This window comes from Canis aureus, chromosome 14, assembly GCF_053574225.1.
Source record: "Canis aureus isolate CA01 chromosome 14, VMU_Caureus_v.1.0, whole genome shotgun sequence".
NCBI classification, from domain to species: domain Eukaryota; kingdom Metazoa; phylum Chordata; class Mammalia; order Carnivora; family Canidae; genus Canis; species Canis aureus.
This window is the reverse complement of record NC_135624.1, coordinates 58,056,742-58,082,166: the sequence shown is the minus strand read 5'-3', so window position 1 is coordinate 58,082,166 and position 25,425 is coordinate 58,056,742. Positions and strand designations below refer to the sequence as shown.

The 25,425-nt window shown below is 35.0% G+C and overlaps 1 long non-coding RNA gene across 1 annotated transcript in view; it reads left to right on the top strand.

Annotated features, from left to right (window-relative positions):
* The window catches only part of LOC144282970 (uncharacterized), an 81,207-nt gene extending 56,028 nt beyond the window's left edge, over window positions 1–25,179 (top strand). Inside the window, exon 3 of the long non-coding RNA XR_013351379.1 lies at window positions 24,919–25,179. This is a non-coding gene — a long non-coding RNA (uncharacterized LOC144282970). The remainder of the gene's footprint in view (window positions 1–24,918) is intronic.
* Window positions 25,180–25,425: the final 246 nt, after the last annotated feature.

Sequence of the window (25,425 nt, the reverse complement as noted above, 5' to 3'; positions counted from 1 at the left end):
TAGCATGGTGGATAGCTTAGCTTTAGACCTTGCAATTCCTAAAAAATGTACCCCTTTGGTCACCTCAATTTCAGGCATGTTATCTTCAATCATGCTATTCTTTACTTTGTAGAGGACTCTCTAAAACATCAATGTCATGAAAGTCAAAATAGGCGCAAAAGAATGACTCCAGAATTATAAACTAACAATGATTTAATTCTTGATTGCATCCTCAATTAAAAATAAATTTGGTATAAAGGATATTATAACATGCATTACTTAGACAATTGGAGATATTTGAATATAGATTGTATATTAGATACTAACATTTCATTATTAAATTTTTTCAGTGTGATAATTTTATTGTGAATAGATAGAAGCATACCTTTGTTCCTAGTATCTAGAAGATATAAGGCACTAAACAAAGGAGTAGCTTCTTTAAGGTGGTAAAAGAAGGAAAGTGACTCCTAGGGTACTAGTATAACAAAACTATCCTTCAAAAATGAAGGCAGTTTTCACTTTTTATACAGGGATGTAAAGAGATGGAAGGAGCTTCTTTCTCTTTCTCCTTTCAAGGAGAAAATCCATAGTACATTTCAAATTTTTGGCTTTTTAACTTTGAACTCATCATAGAGTTGAAGTAAGAGAGGGCAAACCCTGACTCAAAAATCTAAGGAGAAACAGTATTTTCAGGAAAAGAGGAGATTGGAACACATGTCCATTTGTGGTAATCGCTACAACAGGATATTAGAACAAGAGTCCAGCTGGAAAGGCAGACAAATTGGAAAAGCCTGCACTAGGGCTACTGAGATAATGTGAAATCCCTGGAGTGCAGAATTGGAGAGTTTGTACCTCCTTACTGGCTCTTTGCCATGAATCCACCAGATAGATAGAAAAAGATCACAAAGAAGCCCTATAATTGTGGGGTCCATTTTGGTGCAGACTTGGCCAGGTAATAGCAATGTGGACAAGAAATTCTTTACTCATGCTATTTCATGGGAATTTTTGCAATGAAAGAATGTCCCTCTTTTTTCACTATGGGACGAAAACCTTAATAGTGGGGAAAATGGCAACACTGTTGGCCTTAAGATATTGATGAATACTCCTTACAGCAGGAAAAGGGAGACTGAACCCTTTCAGTTTCAGTAAGTGATTTCCTGATGATCAGTGAGTTTAAGGGTCTATTGATAGAAACAAGAAAAAAAAAAGAACATGTTTAATAAATACAAATTCAGAGTATTTACAAAGAAGCTATTTTGTGCAAGGTTTTAACCTTTGTGATCTAGAAAATATTAACACTTCTGTGGAAAATTAATCTGGTTAATGATGCAAATTTGTGAGGAGGAAATTTTATTTTATTTTATTTTATTTTATTTTATTTTATTTTATTTTATTTTATTTTATTTTATTTTATTTGAAATTGAGATAAGGCATCCATGTGAGTGACTTCTAAAGAGATGGGAATGAAAGATGGAAGTGGAGATGACAAGCCTTTGATATGTGAAATCATGATTTTGATGGCCTAGGTACTTGATTTGGTTTCAACCTAATTTCCACCCCGCAAAACCTACAGACATTTTATTTTACATAGGCACAGTTCCAAAAACTGCCTTGAGATTAGAAAAGCTCTGACATTCCTTGTATGTTTCTTACTTTAAACTGTTTTTCCTTCCACAAATGGGTGCTTGGGTGCATCAAATTTCTGTTTTTGTTTATAGTTCTCTGCCTAGGCCAGCTCCAAGTGGACCCGTAATGCAGCTGCAAACTATCTTTCCTTCCTTCCTTCCTTCCTTCCTTCCTTCCTTCCTTCCTTCCTTCCTTCCTTCCTTCCCTCCTCTTCCTTTCTTTTTCTTCTTTCACATTCTTAGTGAGCCTATCCGTTAAGAAAGCTTACATTTTTTCCTTCTCTATATGCTGCTCATAGGGACGTCTATATTACCATAGGTCTGAGCTGGCTGAGAGACAGGTGCCAATACAATTGCAGGAGAAATGGGCTAGGGCTCTAGGCCACCTTACTGCTTACATTTGTTCCACCAACATTTTGTTTCACCTAGTGTAGGAGTCAAATTTATATCCCTAACCATGGAGCATGCTGATGCCAGGACCCCCCCCCCCCCACCGCCCCCGCAGAAAACAGCCTGACAGGCATTGTAATTACATCAATGCGGTGAAAAGAATCAGATGCAATAGCTGATCTTTTACATTTTTAACAATGTCTCTGTAACCCCCAGAATGCTGGACCCCTAAAATCACTGATGTGGTGGGCCCCTGAAACATTATAATAATTTTTTCCTCTTTCTCAGAGGCATTTACATTGCCAAGGCTTCCATTGTATTGTCACTTTTTGATTATACAATCTGATTAACATGACAACATTGATAGAGTGCAACAAGGTGATATGCCACAGATTGGCCCGGATGCCAAATTCCTTTGAACTATCCTACAGCAGAAGCCAGTGGCAAGTTAACATAGTGCAAATTAATACACGTATCTTACGTAACTGAGGCTGTAGTGATGTGAGTTAGCAAATGCAGAACAATTAGACAGCAGCTGCAATGGAAAATAATTTGATTGCTTTGTGGTAGTTTGCTGGTGCCCTTTAGGATCTATCAGGTTTTTTTATTTTTGATTTTTGTTTTTTGTTTTTTGTTTTAAACAGGGGTATTAAGTAGATGATATACTAGGGTCCCACCATCCCTGCATCCTTTAGGTTTCTTCTCTTATGATTTAATCCTTTACTTTCTCCTCATCCTTTTCTTCTTTCTGATGCAGGAGGTTGAAATCTGTATATTTTACCAAGGAGACATTCTGGCTTTGAAACTTAACTTTTAATGGAAGATTAATAATTCTTCATCTTTGTCTTTTCCCCAAAGCATTGACTTCCTAAGTATCTGGTGCCATACAATTAACATATCTTATGTATTTCCCAAACACTTGCTATCTTTTACCCTCAGGGGAATTCCTTTCCCCTCCTGTATTTTCCTCTGAAAGTTTAACAAACACACCACAATGTCATGTTCTAAATATCACCACTGATGACCTTACTGCCAGCCAGGCATTGTATAAACCAGCTACAAAAGCACATTCTAGGGTCTGTTTTCTAACTGCTTTCTCCCTACTTTGAACAGATAGAATAGTCACATATCTGGTTTCTCTTGAAGCAGGCTTTGAGATGCAGATTTCTACTCAATAAATTTACTGGAGAGATTTGAGGTAAAAAAAAACATTAAGAGAGTACAATAATGGGCAGAGTAAAATGATCTACAATGCAGTTGCAAAAAAATTTTAGCTTATGATAGGGAGCTCTGGAGATGGGATAGCCCTTCAGCTTTGTCTCTAAATTGGGTGAGGGGCTATGCCACTTATATTCACGACAACAAATCACTGGACATTTCTAGAAGAGGATATGAACTTAGGACAGGTGGCCTCATTGAAGGAAATCCCCAGCAAGGGACTCAGTTGAGAGCTATCAGCTACTCACAGCAGTTGGGGAATGAGTGCCCCAATCCTGAAAGAGGGGAGCCTGGGTGCCTCACCTATTAGATATTAAATACTGTGTAGTCCTTCTCACTTTGTACTGTTTGAGGGCTTTTAGGCAATTATCATGGATAATAAAGATTTATTGAGGCAGGAGACACAATGGTGTTCACTATACTTGATCCAGAAAGTGTATCATTCACATATTTCAGAAAAAGTGATGAAGTTTGTGAGTTAATATATAAGCAATGGAAGGATGATTGGTCTTATAAGGTTTAGATTATAATGTAAGATGTAACATAGAGGTCTGTGTTTTATGATACTATTCCCTATAGTGTTTTATGTTTCTACGTTAGTAATCTATAACACGGTTTCAGCACAGAGAATGCATATATAATATACATATTATATATAAAGTACTTTAATAATTTGCCTAATCATTAGCATCAGTCACGTTTTACAATTTACCTCTTACCCTTCTTAAATCACATCATTCAGCATCTCTCTCTTGAAAATACTTTCAACTGTGTTTTCATTTCCATCCACTTTTTCTCCTACTCACCTGCATAAATTCAACTATTTACCTTTACTTTTTATGCACTTCAGCAATTGAACATTATCAAAAAAAATAACAGAAAAGATTTTCTTCATTTAAATTTTGTGATCTTAAATTAAATAGCCACTATCATCGCCATAAAATTCTTATATTTACCTATTTTTCCCCCTAGGCAGAAATATTATTCTTCTACTCTTTCTTTGGATCTCTCTTATCTATTAAGAAATTAGAAGCCATGAGATGTGAAATCTCTTCTATCCCTACCATTGCATTTATAGCCATATATATATATATATATTTCTTCACTTTTCATTAAAGTACCAAGTGTCTGTGCTCCTGTATATAATAGGCCATTTCTTAGATATTTGCTTTCAATTCCACCATCTCTCACCCTCTCAAAGACATTTTCTCTAGTGTTGTATGCTTTCTGTTTTATATCATTAATTTCATCTTTTCCACTAGCTCTTTTCTCACTGAATAAAAATATTTTATAGAATTTTACGCTTTCTATAAAGTGGGATGAAGAGAAAGAGTAAGGAGAGAAAACAAAGAGGAGGTGCTATGTACTTCAATTTCACAGGACAATATTTATTTTTTTAGGTTCCCCACACTTGTTTTCATTTCTTCACCTACTCTTTATATTCCAACCAGTTTGATGTGGTTTCTGCCTCTATGCCTCTATTGAAATCGATCCTGCTAAATCAGCAACCTCTTCTGCATTAGAAAAAGTGACACTTTTTCCTTCTTCTAAGTCTCAGCAGCATTTGTCAGAGCTGACTACACACCATTTCTTGAAACAATCTCTTGCCTTACCTAATAACTAATGAAAATTTCATGTTTTACATTATTTTTGTTGAAACATAGATGGAAATCTTACATGGCAATTGGTACCAGTATAGGGAATATTTGCTGTCATTTAGAGAAATGTGAGGAATCATGAGATAAAGCAATGCAAACTTGTTTTTTAAAGATTTTATTTATTTATTCATGAGAGACACAGAGAGAGAGAGAGAGAGGCAGAGTCACAGGCAGAGGGAGAAGCAAGCTCCATGCAGGGAGCCTGAGGTGGGACTCGATCCCAACACTCCAGATCACGACTTGAGCTGAAGGCACATGCTCAACCACTGAGCCAGGCATCCCCTTATGTTTGTATTTAACTCAATCAAGCATTTATAAAGAGAATGTTTCATGCTGGGTACTGTATTTTGTTGCTAGGTATAAAGAGCTGACCTGCCTCCTGTCTCTATGCTTACTGGGTTTGCAGACTAAAAGCAAATACCATCTATGGTTCAGTCAGGAAACAGAGAATGCATAATAATTTGGACAGAGGATATTTGTTATGAGGACTTTTTAATCCTAACAAGAGAGTGATGATAAATATGGAAAGGAAATTCAAAAAATGCCTTAGGGCTAAGAAAGAGTACTTTTGAAATGATGAACATAAAATGGCACCCATTTCCAAGGCTCTAATTCATTGTAGAAGGTGGAATTAAGGTCCTTTAGATGTCATGTAAGTTTCCTAGGCTACAAGGCTGGAGCTGATCCACAGTTGTCAGCCAAGTGCAGTCATCTGGGGTACACACAAGCCAAGGCTATTGGACCCAGATTGCACAGAGAGCCAGGGCATTGGACACCTGCTCACCAGGTCTGTGTGGCCAGAGGAAACAACCCCGAAGTTGTAGTTGGGCTGAGTCTAGAGGGCAGGTACTCAGAGGGATTTGGAACTTTAGGCATCTACTATACAATAGGGCAGGGAAAAGTCTTGGACATGTGGTAGATGCCTTGGGAATACCGTTACTATGTGGTCACTGGGCCAGGATGAGGCAGAGAGTATAAAAGAGTTCACTATATTTGATCCAACAGATGTATAATTCATACATTTCAGATGATTGCACAATTAAGCCTGGTACAGAGCGTCATTGGAATATTTTCACACATATGCTACTGAAAGCTGTGCAGCAGGAGTGAGAACAAATAAAACAGCAGCACACAGGAGCCAAAAATGATTCCCCTTCCTACTTTGAATCAGTAAAATGGAATGCAGTCCTTAGAGCAAGGCAGAAATGTCCATCACTGGACAGGAAATGAAGAGACAATATGTAACATTGTGACAATCAAGTTGATAACTGACACAGAAAATAGGTAATTACATTGAACTGAAGATACTATGAGGAGTAGTTAATAAGATGGTCCTTGCAGCTACATTTATGTCAAATTTTATTCCATTCTCATTTTCTTCATTTTTCCATTTTAAGCTATGGTTGCACCATCAACCATATAACATAGTTGTATTTTTTTAAACTAATTTATATACTTGAGACAGAGAGAAAGCATGCACAGGTTGGGGGATGGGCAGTAGGAGAGAATCTTCAAGTTGATTCCCACTGAGCATGGCCTGACTTGGGCTTGATCTCATGACCCATGAGATCATGACTTGAGCCCAAACCAACAGTCAGATGCTTAACCAAATGAGCCACTGAGGCACCCCTAACTTAGTAGTTTTATAGATTGTAATATTTTTACACTTTAGAGATTTCTATTACTTGATTGTAAGCTCTACTGATAATTTAACATAATACTATTTACTATTTTTACATTTTTAAGTGCTTTGAGGAGATATTATAAATTATATCACCTGCTGTATTTCCATAATTGCATATTTAATTGCATATTGGTAAATAAGCAACTATAAAATATAGTTGTTTTTAAATCCAGTATTATGGATTCTGATCTGTATGCTTTTTTTTTTTTTTTTTTGGTTCATGATCTTCCTCTACATGATTACACATTTTATAATTATAAAAGATGCTATATTACCTAATTTTGGGAATTCTTGAAGAGATGTGACAGCTACCCTAGATCATGACCAAACTGGCTTGTAAAATGTCACATTATAAGGTTTTTTTCTCTCAGAACTTTTTAACGTTTTCTACTGCTATCTGATAGTGACTGTTGCTGTAGATAATAAATCCCATTTTATAACCTATGATTCTCTCTTAGGATTCTTTGTTTTTTTTCCTTAGGTTTAGAACTGTGTATCAATATTTAAGAAGGCAGTTCATTTATTGACTATCTTAGTACAAGGGCATGCTTCATTTTCTGCTTTGTTCGTAAAGATCTGTGGAGAGTTAATCATGGAAAGGATTCAATTTTAGAAAGGAAGAAAGAGACAAGAATAATGGAAACAAAATGTGTCATCCCAATAGCCTAAAATTCTAGAGAAAATGGAATGTATCAAAAAATTAATGGAAATGTTATGGCCCATGGTTTACTTTTGTGTTTTTTGAGACTCCTCAAAGAAAATGACCATTTAGACTGCTGCCACAATAACTTGGAGAATCAAGATTCAAGTGGAAAATTATCGATGTGTGGAGCTTTTCTAAGTAGCCTTTGCATCCCATGTGGTAAAAACAAAATCCAGCATTTCCTTTATCATCCAAAATACTGCCAGAAAACATTTGACCTAAAAAACAATAGATGTTACATGGGGATGGACTTGATGAAGGCTAAGATATGTATCCTAGATTTAAGAGACAGATGGAAGACAATAGCCAATACTTATTGCCTTGGCAAAAGTAACAGTCAACCTGAGGGCTTGAACCAGAAATTATCACAATGACTTGAGTACTTCTAAACCCCTAAGGTAGTTAAGAATATCCAACAAATGTCAGTGGTTTTTATTTATATTTTTAAATTTAAATTTTTAACTTTTTAATTTAATTTTTATTTTCACTGACCTTGACAAGTTTTGGTATTAAGATTACACTAGTCTTAGAAAGTAAGTTAATTAGATGATTCACCATTATTTTTTGTCTTTTTTATTATAGTTGTTTTTAAAAAGATAATATATTCTTTCTTTGAAACTTCTTAATGCATCTTTGAAAATTTTTATTCTAAATTTTTACTACTTTGTTTTGTTGGCAATAATATTTTAACACTGTTTATGGTGGCATTTTTATGGTTATTTTTAGATTCTAATATTTTCAAAAAAACATCCATTAACTATTTTATTGGTCCTTTAAATTTTTTCTAAGACTTTTGCAATAAATACATAGTTCAATATTTTTGTCTTACACTATTAGAATTTTCTATATTTTTAAGCAATGTAAAAGTGTATTTCTTGCATGAGAATGGGAGTTCTGGATTAATAAGAGTAAACCAACAGAATCTTTTGAAGATTCACCATTTGTAAACCATAAATCAGTCTGTAATTACAATGTTTTTACTAGCTAAGACAATATGTTTTACTGTTTATTACTCAATTATAGCCACTTTTACTACTGTAAATTTAATTAACAATTAAATTATATTGACTCTTCTTATGGTTTAACGTGGAGGAACCCTTCTAATCTGAATTTTTGTTGACAAATAAATATGCAAATTATGATTATGATGGCATTTTATAAATTGCATCTATATCCAATATCATTCCATTGGCAAGACCAGAAGACGAGAGTTAAAATTTTTGTAATGTTGCTCCTATGTATTTGCATCTTATACAAAAGGAAATAAAATTGTATTGATTGAAGACTTATGCCATATATCTTATCAGTTAGTGTTTGATCAAATAAATGGGAAAAGCATGAATGATAGAAAAATTGATTTATTGACATAGGTATGATATGACATAAGCAATTTATTGTAAGGATTGGAGCTTAAAGCAATTTTAGGAGCTGATAGAAAAATCTAATGCTGTTTCATCTGCAATTAGTATGAGACCAATATCTCTATAGATCAGAATAGCTGGCAATCAGGATGAAAACCTAGACATTAGTGGGCAAAAGTTAAGGCAAACTAGTCCACATGATTGAAATTAAAATAACATAAACTCTCTGATTCTGATCAGGAGCTGAGATAGTCATCTGCTTATTGATTTTACTGTTAGTCTAGTATCTTTTCTATTCTGCATTATTTTTAAATTATATAATCTCAAATTCTTGTTATCCAATAATGGGCATAAAGTATAATTTTTTCAACTATTTGCAAATCATATCTAGATTTGGTTTTTGGATGTCATTGAGTGATATAAAAATAAAACAAATTAAAACCAATATGCCTATTATCTTAAATTATGAAATATTGGTTATTTTCTTAATGAAATGTACTAAAGTGAAAGAGTGTTTGGAGTCACTCAAAATAAGCAATAATGAAGATTATCTTTTAATTTGCCTAATTTGATGGTAGTTTTAGAACAAAGGGAAGTATAATTGTGGTTATTTTACAAATAGCTAAAGGGAATATATGACCCATTTCAGAAAACAAATTAGTGAAAACAAAGCATAAACACAGCATGACACTTATCTTCTTAGGTCTAATAATTTTTTCATCTATAATGAAATCCTTGACCTCACTTTCCAATGGCTTATTTTTTCTCCTTGGTGAGAAAGCAAAATAAGTATGTCATACAACACACTTGTAGACTTGGAAATAATAATGTATACTGACTAGATTATAATTAAGATAAATTATGTTATAGAGCGTCATATGCATGTATTTTATTTTGGTTGATTTTTTTGCATCATGATACAGAGAATTGGATATTATATTTGAGCTAATTTTCCTTGTTTCATTTTTTACCTACAAATGATATGCTTTGAATCTGATGAAGTTGCAGACTTTTGCTACTATTAGATTACTTGAGTGATATGTAATATCAGAACATATTCTATGATACAGAGTATCACTACCAGAAGATAATGACTGATATGAAGTCAGAGTAATGCCAGAGAATATTTGACTATAATGAATATTATACTTAGTAGTTATTTGACAAGAATGTATTGGGTCCTACTATGAAACATGTGTGTGAAAGACATCGTCTTCCTATAAATGTTCAGCTCTAGGGATATAGTTTTCTATAATCTGGTCTATGTTCCTGGAGTTAGGACGATTAACAGGATTTCCTGGTGCCAATATTACCTTACTTCCCCTTGGAGAATATTAATAAAAAGTATCAAATTCTATCAGTATCATATATCCCTTGGAATCACAGTGCAGGTTGCTGCCACTATCAGATACTTGATATATGCATTTGTTGTGATTCTTATCATATTCCCACTTATTTTTTAAAAACTTATGTACATCAGGAAAGAGATGAAATTTGAGGGATGATAGTGAATTTTAAAGAGTTTAATCAAGTCATATTTCAAACTGCAGCTGTTGTTGCAGATGTGGTTCTTGTTGGAATAAATCAGTATGGATGTTGCATCAAGGGAGGCTTTTGCTCCACTGCTTGAAGAGAAAATATTTTTAAATGATGATTTTACGTAGAAAACATAATATTGCAGTGATATGAAAATATCAACACTAATATCATATCAACAGTAATCCTCTTGCCCAGTGCTCCAATTTAATTACATGAACTTTGAGAAGTTCTCAATCCCACAGGACATTGTGCTGATTCACTGTATTGAGGAGAGCTGCCTGATAAAACCTGCAGTTACTTTAGATGCCTTGCATAGAACAAACTTAATGAAGAATGGGAGATTATTATCATCAATATGTATCTGATTGAAATTTCTGATGATCCACTGGGATATATGTTGATGGAGCACTAAGTATAAAAAAGTTCCCATCATTGGTGGCTTATGCCAAAGCAAAAAATTGCACTAGACAAAGTTAAGAAAGACTTGACTCACTCAAGGTGATTGCGAGAAGAGAGAGGCTAGAGCTCAGTCTGATAATAGCCCTGCTAAAACAAAAGTCGGAAGGACTTTTTAGACATGAGATGAGCTAGTGGAAAAATACAAAGGAGGACATTGATTGCAGGGAGGATGGTCAATAGGATCTGTTGAGTACATTGAGTTATTCCTGAGTTTGCAAATGTTTGTCTCTATAATTAGGCCATCTGTGTTTGTGAATTGGCCCCCACTAAAGGTAGGCTCCTAGGTCATAAAGTTGGTGAGATCTTTTAAAACTATTTAAATCTCAAAAAGAATTAAATCTCAAAGAAATAATTTATAATTGTAAGTTTTCTAAAGTAAATTTTCTAAGAAAACTAAGCTGAGCCTAGAGTTAGGAAAGAACCTATCTAAAGTTTAATCATGCTGAGGGAAAAGCTAAAGTGATTGTGGTAGCTTACTTTTGATTTTGAGGGTAATACAGTTAGTTATTTGAACTATTTCCTAGATAGCCTAAATGATTGAATGTCATATGGGAACCAACAGAAGAGGGCTATTCTTACTTTTCTGACTACATAGGAAACACCTCTTCCTCTTTGTGAGATGCAGCAGTGTAGGAAATATCTATAACAAATGAAGATATTTCATCTGTACCATGGCAATTCATGTGTTGGGAATCAGAAGGCCCACAAATGTTACTGAAACAAATTATCCTTCATTTGTAAAATAATTTCTTCTGCTTTCTCTTCTCCTTCTCCTCCTTTTTCTCTTTTTCCAGGAAAGTTTCCTGACTTGTTAGGCTTTGACAATACTGAAAAACTTACCATGAGACATAAAGACATTCCCTGATATAAGCTTCTCATTATCAACTGGATTTTCAACTAGCTATATAGAGTTTAAAACAGCATCTCATAATTAGAATAAAATGGTGTATCTGAATAAGATCAAAGTTGGTTCCAAACGCATAATTAGGTTGTATGTGTGGTGTGTATGCGTATATACTATTTTGCATATACTATGCAAATTCCTTTCAAGGGCAGCCATTGCCTCCCCTTATCATGTTTGTATAAGAATTTCCCTGTCTAGTGTTTTTGGGAAGAAAATCAGATACTACTGTTTGCTTTATAGTCTTAAACAATGGTGGCCCTAAAGGACAGTGGAAAAGTGCAAACTTCTCAGTGGCAAATTCAAAAGAAGACAGTTTCAGTTCAATATCTATTCAGACTTATAGGTACTAGGCAGGAAATGGGAAGAAGTATATTCGGTATTTGGGTGACAAGGAGTTTTTGAGAAGTAGTAAGTAAAATAGTATCAACAGAAGGGCTCTGCTATAATCTGAATTTTCCTAAAATCCATATGTTTAAACTTAGTCTCTACTCCGATGGTATTTGGATGTGTGGGGCTTTTGGGAGGTGATTAGAGCATGAGGACAGAACCCTCATGAATGAGGTTAGTGTCTTTATAATGAGGCCTTAGAGAACTCCCTTGACCCTGCCGCCACATAAGGACACTAAGAAGATGGCCTCTGTGAACCAGGAAGTGGGTTCTCACCTCACCAAATCTACTAGTGCCTTGATCTTGGACTTCATAGCTTCAAGAACTATGAACAATACATTTCTGCGATTTAAAATCTGCTAAATCTATGGTATTCTATCACAGCAGCCTGAATATTCTCAGATAGGCTGAAAATAAGAGACAGTTCTACCCAGTATAAATATTAGAGAGGTCTTCCTAATCTGGAGGTCAGGACAGTAATATACTTACTGGAATGCCAGTTGAACACTTTCTCTAGCCACACTAGAGTCTGTAGGATGGGATCATAAACACTGTCCACAGAGCCAGAAACGGAGATTATGATGGCATCAGCAAAATGGACTTTCCCCTTATCAAGGCTGCTGAGTAGTTAATTTACCAGTATTACAATTACATTTCAGCTCCTAATAGCATATCTCAGGGAAGTCAGCCAGCTGCCTAAAGACAACTTATCTACATTAGAACCAATGCATAATGGAAGAGTGTATTCATTCTAGAGGCAGTATCCCAGGAGACTGTTGAGAAGTTTCTATTTTTCAACCCTGGAGATGCCTTAATTACTTCCTATTTCCAAGCTTCATTTCAGATTCCCTGGCCAATCTGAGATGTATGCAGTATCCTTCAAGTAAGTTTCCTTTCCATATAAACAGGAATTAGTTACTGCTATTTGCAACTAAATATTATTAATATTGTACAGTTTAGATGAAAAGAAGGCAATATATTACAGATCAATTAAGACATAAATATCAACAATATTTGGCAGATTGATTAGCTATCACAGTGGAGAAGGATAATAAAGATTAATGCTCAAGTTACTTGGCCACCAGATGGACCATTGCTTCATCTACGGAGATCAGAAATAATAACTCCTTTTTGTTTGTTTTAATAATCTGGGTGGAGTGAATACTAAAGAGGTCCTGAGACTTAGTTGGACAGGAGGCTCTATATGGTTTTTGGCTGTAAAGCACTTTCACAGGCTCTGCATCAGGCATGTAGTATGGGGAACCTAGAGCTCCAGGAAGATGGTCAGCCTGCTGGACACAGCCATGGCCACACAGGCCTATTAGGCCTGGATGCTGGAGGGAAGATGTGTTGGAGAGAACTATATATGCACCTTCCTGAGCACTTGGTATCCAGGCTTCCTGGAATAGGTCCCTGGGGTCTGGGTTGTCTAGGAATAGGCTTAGCCACAGGTAGGACTTCATCAAGTTCCAGCCCACTCTGAAAGAGAGACCCCTCTTTCCTTGAAGCCAGATCTCTTGGGATCTCCAAATCTAGTCCAGGTCTGACAAGGTCTACAATGGATGAAACCAGCTGGGAACCATGATTGCCAGACAGGCCCCAAATTCTTTAAAGACAGTAGGCTATATAAGGTCTGACTATAACCATATTTGCAACCTCATCAGTGATGCTGTGTGGAACTGCTGGCCCCAGGCTGATGACCTGGTTGGCAAGAACAGGCCCTGTCCTCACAGGCTTTACGGGCCTGATGTTCCCTGGTAGGTGGGTACACTAGAGTGAGGTTCACATGTGTGTGCTTAGGGACCTAGAATCCTGAGATCAGGAACAAAGGTAGGGTACATGTTTAATAATGATAACTGATTCTTCTACTCCTTCTAATAATAATAATGATCATGATACCAAATGATAATAATTCACATTGATTGACCATTGTGTGTCAGGCTCTGTGTTGATACTTACCAGTATTAATCAATTCAGTTCCCACAAAAGTCCAACATGAGAGCAATAAACTTATTCTTTCAAAGATAAGGAAATTTAGGGGTACTTGGATGGCTCAGTCAGTTAAGCATCTGACTTTAGCTCAGGTCATGACTGAGGGTCCTGGGATAGAGTCCTGCATCAGGCTCTTTGCTTGGCAGAGGGCCTGCTTCTCCCTCTTTTTCCCTCTGCCTGCCACTCTGCATACTTGTGCTCTCTCTTTCTGTCAAATAAATAAATAAAATCTTAAAAAAAGATAAGGGAATTTAAATACGAGAAGGTCATTCAACATATATAAAGTTATATAATAGCTAGTGGTGGAGCAAGAATGTAAACCCAAACTGATTTCAGAGACCATACTCTATTATTCCCATAAATCTAGTTTTAACATACTGAGATGTTGGTAGCTAGTTTATATTCATTACACGGCTCTTTCTATGTGCCTGAAACTCAACAAACAGTTCGATAGTAGGTACATATTTTGAATGTTTGTCCATATGTGAATGATTGAGTAAAGGAATGAACACTATAGTAAAGAGTTTGAGACTTAGAGAAAGACTTTCTGAGGTTAAATAGGGACAAATACTAATCCATCTTTACTAAATCTGAGGGCATGGGTTAAAAAGTATTTTATATTTTGTGGCTGTTAAATAAGCAACTCTTCTGAGGAGATATTTTCCTTCATGTTCACTACAAAAGCTCAAAACGGATGATATTTCTTTTGAAGAATTAAAAGAGGGAGAAATGAATACTTTCTACATATGCTCAAGTAAATGAAAAGCAGTATCCAAGTTAAGATATGACCAATGATCTGTGTGCTTTAAAAAAATAAACCTTTTATTTGAGATAATTATAAATTAATCTGCACTTACAAGAAATTGAAAGAGAGATTTTCTGATTCTTTACACAGTTTTCTCAATGGTAGCATCTTGTCAGACAATAGTGCATTATCAGAAGCTGTGATATCAATGGTGATATGGTTATATGTAGAACTAGAGATCCTTATCATGCCTTGTAACCACAGCCACTTGTCTCCCACATGCACTACTCTCTTAACCCCTGGTAATCACTAATCTTTTCTCTACATCTATAATTTTGTCATTTCAGCAGTGTTATATAATTTGAATTAATAATACAAATGATATGAATTTAACCTTTCAATGTTGCTACTTTTTGCCTGTGTCCATTGGCTTTTCTGGGTTGCGAGTAGCTTCAACTACAAGTCTTAGAAAAATGAAACAAAAAGAAAAGCCCATGGAACTTACCACCATGAGATTCATCAGTCTCAATTTCCCTAGGAGATCATCTGCCTTTTCTCTACTCTTTGAAATTTTCTTTTTTTCAACCTCTTCCTCTTTTTTTTTTTTTTTTTAAAGATTGTATGCATGTATGTATGTATTTACTTGACAGAGAGAGAGAGAGAATGATCAGAGTGAGGATCAGAGAGAGAGGGAGAAGCAGACTCCACACTGAGCAGGGAGCCAATGCATGGGTCGAATCCCAGGACTCCAGGGTCATGACCCGAACCAAAGGCAGAGGCTTAACTGACTGAGCCACCCAGGTGCCCTTTTACTCCTCAGAGTCTTCTTCTGTCTGTTTTATATATAATATCCAGAATTTTTAGTTGCACTTAGTAGGAGAAACAGAGAAAAGCATATTGCTCCACCTTCTCAAAAGCAGGGATTATAGTGTTTTAATTTATGACAAAGATAGTAGACTACTTTTTCAAAAACAGCAAATGAAAGAAAGGAGAAGCATGATGAGCATTGTGAAGAGGGCCCAAAATGGGAAATCCTGATATAGAATTGGGGTAACCTTCTCTAAGTGTCTCATTTAAGCGATAATACTATTGTAAAATCAGCCTTGGGCTTTCTGAAAAACTTTGTTTCTTCTGGTTATATAATTTTATGTCTGGTAATTTCAGCCTAGAAAAAATAAATGGTATTTTCTTATCTAAGTCTTGAGAAATTTCTTTCTTTTTAAAAATTTTAATACATTTCAGCCTCAAATATACTTAATCTTATTGTTAGATAATGAAGTAATTATGTACTTGTCTTTGTTCTTAAAAATGACATATAATAGATAAACGTATTCATTTTTTTCAGATGAATAACAGGTCACATATAGATGTGGGTATAACTTTGTCTTCAAAATATTGTAAATGTTAAAATATTTCTGAAATGTTTATAATATTGTCATATATCTTTGACTTTTCCTTGTGACATCATATAATATCATCATATAATATACCATTGCTGCTAATTTTCAGGAAGATAGTAAGATTTCCTAAGAAACTGATATTGAGATCAATATTTTCCCTCACTCTATTCCCACTAAAGATAAGGGTGGTCAGAACTACATAGAACTGTCCAGTACCTATAATAGATGGTACAACAGGGGTACTACTAATGGAAGAAAGAATTTCTAAGAAAAGCTTTTCTCAGGTGCTTTACTTCTTAAGAATAAATCTGATCCAGATATACAGTAACTTATATTTACATAATATTTATTCAAATTATGTGATGTTTATTTCTAAATTCCAAAAAATTAGAATATTGGGAATATTATATTGATGTCCTTTGAACATTGATAAAATTATAAATATAAATATATGTTTTTAATTTTTAATTTATAAATATAATTCTTAAAATTATAAATAAATAAATAAATATATACATATATACACACACACATGCACGCACACAAACACAGTTGTAAACAAGAGTTCAGAGTTTTCCACCAGGAAGGTAACTTCAGACAGGGCAAGGTGTAATCAATTTTCCCAAATCACATAAAGTAACCAAGTATGTTATTGGGAAACAAGTGTTCTAATACTTGTTCTTGAAGTGGAATCATATTTTTATAATGAAGTTAAATAAGAATAAAATAGGTGTTCAAGATAAGTGGTTTATGGTTATAATAACTTGATTAGTTTTTAATGTCCAATTTATTCAAAAGACTACTTTGAAAATCCAAAAGAAAAAATATATAAATTCTGGAAAGATAATTTTAGACATGTAATAGAATGCAGTACTGAAGCTTCTGCATTGATCACACAATTTTTATAATAAACTTTACAAACTGGAACTGAACTTTGTCAGATTCAAATATTATGTTAATAACTAATAGATGTTTCCATGCTCTATGCATCAAGAACATTAATTTATATCCTGTATTTTGGGACTATGAATTAATATATAGTAGAATAAGATTTATAAATACTGAAGGGTGTAATATCCAGCAAAGACAAAATTACCTACTTTTAATTAAACACCATTCATGAGAATTTCCTCCAAATTATGGCTATATAACTTATAGAATGTTATCTAAATTATATAGACTATTACTACCCAACTGATAAAAAACCCAAGTATTATTAAAACCCAAGTATTGTTAAAATCCAAGTATTGTTAATGCAGCACAAAGTAAATATAAATAATTAGAGTAGCATACAAATATTTTAGATTGAATATTAAAAACAATTTAAGGGGCACCTGGGTGCCTCAGTTGGTTAGGCATCTGCCTTTGGCTCAGGTCTGTATCTCCTACATCTGGCTCCCTGCTCAGTGAGGAGTCTGCTTCTCCCTCTGCCCCTCCCACCACTTGTGCTCATGCTCTCTCTCTCTTTCTTTTTCTTTTTGCAATAATAAATAAAATCTTTAAAAAAATCAATTTAACATTTTAAACTTTTTTAATGTTTGTAATGATAAACTTAAAACCATAACTGAACCATTTAAGAATGGCCTCATTCTAAAAGTAGGACACCTGGGGTACCTGGGTGGCTCAGTGGTTGAGCATCTCCCTTTGCAAACTCAGGTCATGATCTGGAAATCCTGGGATCAAGTCTCCACATCGGGCTCCCTGTGGGGAACCTGCCTCTTCCTCTGCCTATGTCTCTACCACTCTCTTTCATTCTCTCTCTCTCTCTCTGTGGCTCTCATGAGTAAATAAAAAGTCCTTAAAAACTAAAATTTAAAAAAAATAAAAGTAGGACACCTATCTAGAAAATCATCATTTTTGTAAAAAAAACACAAAAAAAACAAACAAAAAAACACAAAAAACAGTACTTTGTTTAGTCCACATTAAAATAACATTGATTACTATAAAGATAACGTGAATCTTTAACACATATACATTTATACATTCCAGAATAATAGTTTTAGATGCCAGAAAGAAATGTAATACTGAAGCTTCTAAATTGGTTACATAGACTACTTTTTTTTTTTTTTTTTTTTTGATAGTCACACAGAGAGAGAGAGAAGAGAGGCAGAGACATAGGCAGAGGGAGAAGCAGGCTCCATGCACCAGGAGCCCGACGTGGGATTCGATCCGGGGTCTCCAGGATCATGCCCTGGGCCAAAGGCAGGCGCCAAACTGCTGCGCCACCCAGGGATCCCACATAGACTACTTTTATGTTAAACTTTATAAACCAGAAGTAAGTTCATATGACTAAAATGGAGTGATGGGAAATGGATTTATCTTCTTATCTCAAAGAGCTAAAGAGAAGAAACACAAAATTTATGTCAGACACTTTTAGGATATTGGATATCAGTTAATGAGAACAGTGATTCCCTGAGAAATGAGAAACAGAAGAGCCAAACCCTACAATTATCCCAGCTTACCTCCTGGAGAAAGCTCTTAGGCTGTAACTTACGAAGAACACAGGTGGAGTTCAGATTTTTCCTTGAAGTGAACAAATAGAACTGGGAGTCTGAAGGCAGGAGGAAGCTATGTTTCACATGGACAGAATATCAAACATGAGTGAGGTGAAAGGGAGTGAGATAGACAGGCAGAAGGAAAGAGAATATAAGAACATGAGAGAGTGCACAAACACTGGAGATCTGAAAATGAACCCCTGTGATTCTTTAGCTGCCTATGATATGGAAGAGAGGACATAACATGAGAAACGGGAAAGAGTCATCTAAAAAGACTGCAAAGAACAATGCACCCGAATTATACAGTAAAGAGAATAGTTCTTTTTCTACCAGTCAAGTTGAAAAACCTCATAATTCATAGGGGTATTGGATAGAGTTCAGAATGCTTTTGCATCTGTGCTGATATAAAATTAGCCTGAAATTAAATGCTGCTCTGGCCCTGCCTAATAAAGCTTATCCACAAGACTTCAACACAATCAAAAGTTTCCAAGTAAATTATCTGTGTCCTAAATCAAAACTCAAAAATGTTGATAGGAATGAAAAAAAAAAAATTCCATGCCCAACAAAGTAAAATTTGCAAAATAAAAATTTATGAAACAAACAAAGGAGAATGAAGACAGGGTATATACTGAGGAGGAAATGTTATCAATTGAGTCAACCTCAAAATGTTACAGGTACCAGAATCAGTAGACCATAACTGTCATTTAATATGTATGAATCTAAATGAAAGATTGTGCATGTAGGATAGTGAAAGAGACCCAAACTGAAATTTTATATATGAAAACTATAGTAGCTGTGATAAAAATACAGCAATAGCATCAAAAGTTTATTAGACATCATAGAAGAATAGATATGTAATCTAGAAGACAAAAATTATTTGAAGTGAAGCAAGAGTAAAGACTTATTTTTTAAATAAATTTTAAATGACATCATCAGAGATCTATGGAACAATTTCTAAAGGCCTAATATATATGTGTGTAATGGGAATTTGCCAAGAAAAGAGGGCATGATAAATATTTGAAAAGAATAATTTGATGAAAACAAAAATCTTCAGATAATGAAACTCAGCAAATCTGAAACAAAAGAAACCTGAAGAAAACTATACCAAGGCACTTTATAATCTAATTACTTAAGATCAGTGACAAAGGAAAAATCTTAAAGCATCCAGAGAAAAAAGACTCCTTATCTGCAAAAGAACAAAAATTAAAATGGCAGATTTCTTGCCAAAAAAATTAAAAAGCTGGAAGGTAGTGTACCACCATATTTAAAGTAATACAAGGGTAAGTGTGGAAACTACCAAACTGAAATTCAATACTTGGCACAAATATCTTTTAAAAGTAAAGCTGAAATGGATATTTTTTTTTCAATTATGCAAAGTTGAAAGAATTAACTGTAAAGACTCACACTATAGCAAATATTAAAGAAAATCTTCCCATCAAAGGAAAAAGGCTACTTTGTGAAAACCAGACTATATAAAAGGGAAAGAAGAACAATGGGAATGGTCACTGTGTGAGTATAATATAACATATTTATCTTACTATCTAAATCTTTGGATAATTGTATGATGGTAATAAAGAAACCTGAGAAGAATAAGGAAGCATATATTTTAATAAGTTTACTTTATTGTAACACATATGAAGCACTGTGAGATCACTGAATTTAAACTATGAAGAGTTAGAGAATAAAAAAAAGTTAAAAAATGAGGGTATAAGTGAATTCTGCCCTGTTAAAAGCTGAATATATTACTAGTTCTATAAATTTGAAATGTTTGTATTGGCAAAGCTCAGGACATTTTGGAAAGAAAAACTTGAATTTAAACTAGAGGTCAGAAAAAAATAGAATGCTGTGAATTGCATACATACAAAAGTCACTGGACTTTTAAAAATTATACCATTTCTCGAATATTTATGGTAGCTAGATTGATATAAATAGATTCCAAGGACAGCTCTTTTGAAGGTCTTTGTGTTAAACAATTGTAGACAGTGATATAATTTTGCAGAAAATTATTATAAATTATGGAGCACATAAAACAATATGAAATGAAAATGAAAGCGTTAGGATTTTGTTTGTTGTTTGTTTTGGTCAGTCTGGCTCCTTCTGGCATCGATATTCTCGTTTTTGTGGTCTTGGGTATTCCAGACACAAAATCACTTACAAAAATATTCTAAGCACATAATATATATATATATTTAATTTTTCTTCTCCATTTTGGATATTTAGGAGTCTTTCTTTTTTCTCTTGGATCCACCAAAACTATAATTATGTATTTCATTCTTGATTTCTCAAAAAACAGTAGTCTAATGTGTTCCTATCATCATCATGTTGTATACATAATGTTTTTACTACTTGTGTAGCAAATGTGATGTCCAGTCAAACACTAAACATTCTTTCAAACTCTACTACAATCTTCGGGTTTCGTGTAAGGGAACTGATTGATGCAAGTCTTTGAAGTAAGTGTTCAGGACCATATACCTCTCCAATGTAGAGCTGGGATTTGGACTGTGGTTGGTACAGAAGTCTGTACTGTTAATAACAAGGCTCTGCTGGGCCGGTAGCTAAATGCAAAAGCAACAATGCCAAAACTATCGCCTGGTGCTTAATAAATGTTAGGTCAATATTCACAAAGGGAATAGAGAGAGAGAAAGGAGGGAAAATAAATAGGTGAAAAGAAAGGAAAACTGTATTACAGCCAAGAAGAGGGCATTTTTCCTTAGTCACATTATTGTTTTCTCTAATTTTCAGGTAGTAAGAGATTTAAGAGATTAAAATTTGTCCTATAAAGTGATATATTTTTCTCAAGACTCTGCTTCAATTAACTGTAGAGTCTGATGTATAGGATATATTAGTTTTGACTGTGAGCAGCACAGACTTAAAGTAGCATTGACTTAAAGGAGGTAGAATTTTCTCTCTGATTTAAAACTTTAGAGGGAGCTCATCTATAACCTATTCAGAGATTCAGAGTTTTTCTGTCTTTTGGCTCGACTTTCAAGCATTTTATTCATAGTACAAAGCTTTTCTACTTCCAGAAATGTCAGCTTTTAGGCTAGTAGATAGAAGAGAGGGAAACGGAGAACAGGAATAAGGAAGGGAGTAAGGGAGGGACAGAAGAAGAGAGGGAAGGAGGAAGACAGGGAGGGAGGGATGGAGGAAGGAAGGAAGGAAGGAAGGAAGGAAGGAAGGAAGGAAGGAAGGAAGCCGTCCTTTCAGGGAATAGATGACTGTGGAATTGTCATAGGACACTTTTGCTTATATCCTACTGGCAAAAATTGGTTACATCTCACATCTAACTATAAGTACAAGGAAGACTTGAAAATATAGTGTCGATCTTGAAAAGCCTAATGCCAAGCTAAGAATCAGGATTCTGTTATTCAGGAACATAGTGAAAATATATTTTGGGAAGAAATTACCAGTCTGTCACAGGCCAACTATAATTCATAACAGCAAATCTAAATAAGGTAATTTCAGTCATTAATACTGACTAAATTTGTTTTCTTTATAAGGGTTTTAAAGCATTTCTTTAGGATGGCTAAATTAACATCTCAGGTAAGAAGACAGACTGACAATTGGGATATTAAGAAAAAGTAAATTATTCCTAAGTCCAATACAAATACTACCTTAGGAGAGTTATGCCTTTTAATACTTTGTCTTGCCTAGCTGAGCCACCTAAAACTCGTGAATTCTCATATTTTAGAACGGTTTACAAATATTTTGTTCAAATTCTAATTTTATTTTTAATTAAATGAGTCAATAACTGTATTCAGTAACTCCTTTACTCAGTATTTGGGATGGTGGGTTTTATGTATCAACTGGGCTCAGGCTATCGTCACCTGGTTGTTCAGGTAAACATTGATCTAGGAGTCGCTTTGAAAATATTTTTTTTTATAATACACAAAGTTGATGTTTTAATACATGTGGTTAATATCTACAATAAGTTGATATTAAGTAAAAGGAATTACTTAGATATGTGGGTAAGGCTCATGCAATCAACTGAAAGGTGTAGGGGCAAAACTAAGGCTTCCAGAGGAAGAAGAAATTCTATCCAAGAAAGCAGCATGTGACAGGTAAAGCATGGTGCATTTGGCAACTCCACTGAGAGAAGGCTTGGGGTAAGTTTTGATGGGGAATCCTGGAACAGAAAGTAGGTCAGAAGATGGTGGATGAAGTTGAGAAGAGTGAATAGGAAGGAGAAAAAGAAGATGAGGGATAAGGGCCTGGCACAATTCTGGAAGAAGTTTGGGAAAAAGAAAGATAGAGGTGCCCTCAATTAATGGTTAGGATGGCACTTTTGCAAGAAGAAGGTTTTTTTTTAAGATTTTATTTTTATTTATTCATGAGTGACACAGAGAGAGAGGCAGAGACACCGGCAGTTGAAGAAGCAGGCTCCATGCAGGGAACCTGATGATGGATTCAATCCCAGGATCCCAGAATCACAACCTGAGCTAAATGCAGATGCTCAACCACTGAGCCACCCAGGTGCCTCTCTAAGAAGAAATCTTAACAAAGGTTTGCTGAGAGGAATTGCTATATACAAAAATGGCAGCTTTGCCAGAAAAAGAAGATCTGAGGGCTCTGCTAGTTGACAGGATCTGAGGGAACAAGGGTCTGTAGGGAGCCAGGGTCAGAGAGTGGGCTGGTACTCTACTAAAAGAGAACACACATAGTAGGCTTGGCGGAAGAGCAAAAATTATGTTAGAAGACAGGGTTCAACTTCTTTGGGTGTGGCAGTGAACATTCTCTCATAAAGGATCTCAGAAACACAGCATGCCTGGGTGGCTCAGCAGTTGAGCCTCTGCCTTCGGCTCAAGGTGTGATCCTGGGGTCCCCGGACTGAGTCCCACGTCAGGCTCCCTGTATTGAGCCTGCTTCTCCCTCTTCCTGTGTCTCTACCTGTCTCTCTCTCTCTCTCTCTGTCTCTCTGTCTCATGAATAAATAAATGAAATATTAAAAAAAAATAGCTATCAATAATGCAAAGTGGAATGTGCAGTTTGAGATGCCAAATGTACTGTGGTTGAGAGCCCGAGCTTGGATTCATTCAAACTTGAGTCCTAATAAGATTGTGTCATGAAATTGGAGAAAATTCTTCATTTCTTTGAACTTCTATAAACTGGAGGTGATTGTAGTACTTACATTACTAGATAATTCACAGTAAGTTGATTGGCACAATGCCCTGGCACATTATAAATACTTTAAAAATGTAAGTTGTTATAATTGAAAAAAGGAGTTTGCATATTCAGGCTTCAGACTATATAAATTCAGTTGTAATTTATATAGTCTAAAGTTTACTACTTTGAGCCAAAATTTTCAGCATGCGTTTAAAACTTAAGTAGTCTCTAAAAGAGGCTTCCTAAAGAGAGTTTGAAGCAAGGTACAATATAAAATATAAAAATAAAGGACAATTTATAAGCAAAGGAATATAAGGAAATATGGGCAAATAATTATATTAGGTATAGGGAAAATAGTTACCACAATTAGACATTGATTTTGTTCTGCATTTCCAGATAAAAGAGAGAAAAGAGGGAAAATGGTAATGATCTATATCATTCTCATTATCTAAAGAAATAATAATCATTAATCAATGAAGAAAAATTCTATATTATAAGAGGAATTTGTTACCTAGAATAGTGATTCTTAATCTAGAGTAATGTACAAACCCTTATTTTTTTTTAATTTTATTTATTTATGATAGTCACATAGAGAGAGAGAGAGAGAGAGAGAGAGGCAGAGACATAGGCAGAGGGAGAAGCAGGCTCCATGCACCGGGAGCCTGACGTGGGATTCCATCCGGGGTCTCCAGGATCGCGCCCTGGGCCAAAGGCAGGCGCCAAACCGCTGTGCCACCCAGGGATCCCTGTACAAACCCTTATTGAAGGAAAAATAAATCTCTTGAAATCTGCATACCTTTGAAAATTCCATTTTAAGAGGCACTAATGTAAGAAATTAAAGTCTGCCCAACAGTATGAATGCATGTCACGTCACTGAACTATACACTTAAAAATGCTTAAGGAGAGGGGCACCCAGGTGGCTCAGTTAGTTAAGTGCTGGACTCTTGATATCGGCTCAGGTCATAATCTCAGGATCTTAAGATCCAGCCCCATGTCAGGCTTATGCTCAGGGCGGGAGTCTCTTTGCCCCCTCTCTCTGCTCCTCCTCATGCTTGTGCTTTCTCTCTCTCTCTCTCTCAAATAAATAAACAGATAAAATCTTTATAAAAAATGGTTAGGATCATAAATTGTATGTATGGTTAGGATGATAAATTGTTATGTATAAAGATGCATGTGGTATATTTTGCCACAACAACAAAAGGAAAGAAAAAATAACTACAGCATTAGCTCTTACTAGAGAGTTTTATTAAATATTTTATTTGTTTGTTTATTTTAGAGAGAAAATGAGTGGGGAGAGAAAGAGAGAGAGAAGGAAAGAAGCTCAAGCAAACTCCACGCTGAGCAGGTAGCCCAACGTGGGGCTCATCTCAACCTTGAGATCATGACCTGGGTGGAAATGTCAACCGACTTAGCCACACAGGCATCCCCCTACTAAAGGATTCTAGCTTGCTGGCCTGTCCTATTGATTTCATACTTGCTAGTCCTTAAATCTGCGAGTCCATTGCTTCAAATAAATCTCACTGTAAATATTCTACTAGTTTTTGGAGAAATCTGTCTGATAAAATGGTACATAAAATTTTGGATTTATACTATTTTTTGTTATATATTTATACATATATTTAGGTAACAATAATGTGGAAAAATTCCATTACTTTATTTTTTTCTATGTCTTAATGTACCTGATTGTGAGAATTGGCCTGTATGTTTAATCAGAAGTATAGCCATAAATTAAGTGCTGTGTGTTTAGATTTCAGATGACAAATAGTATTTTTTTAAGTATTGT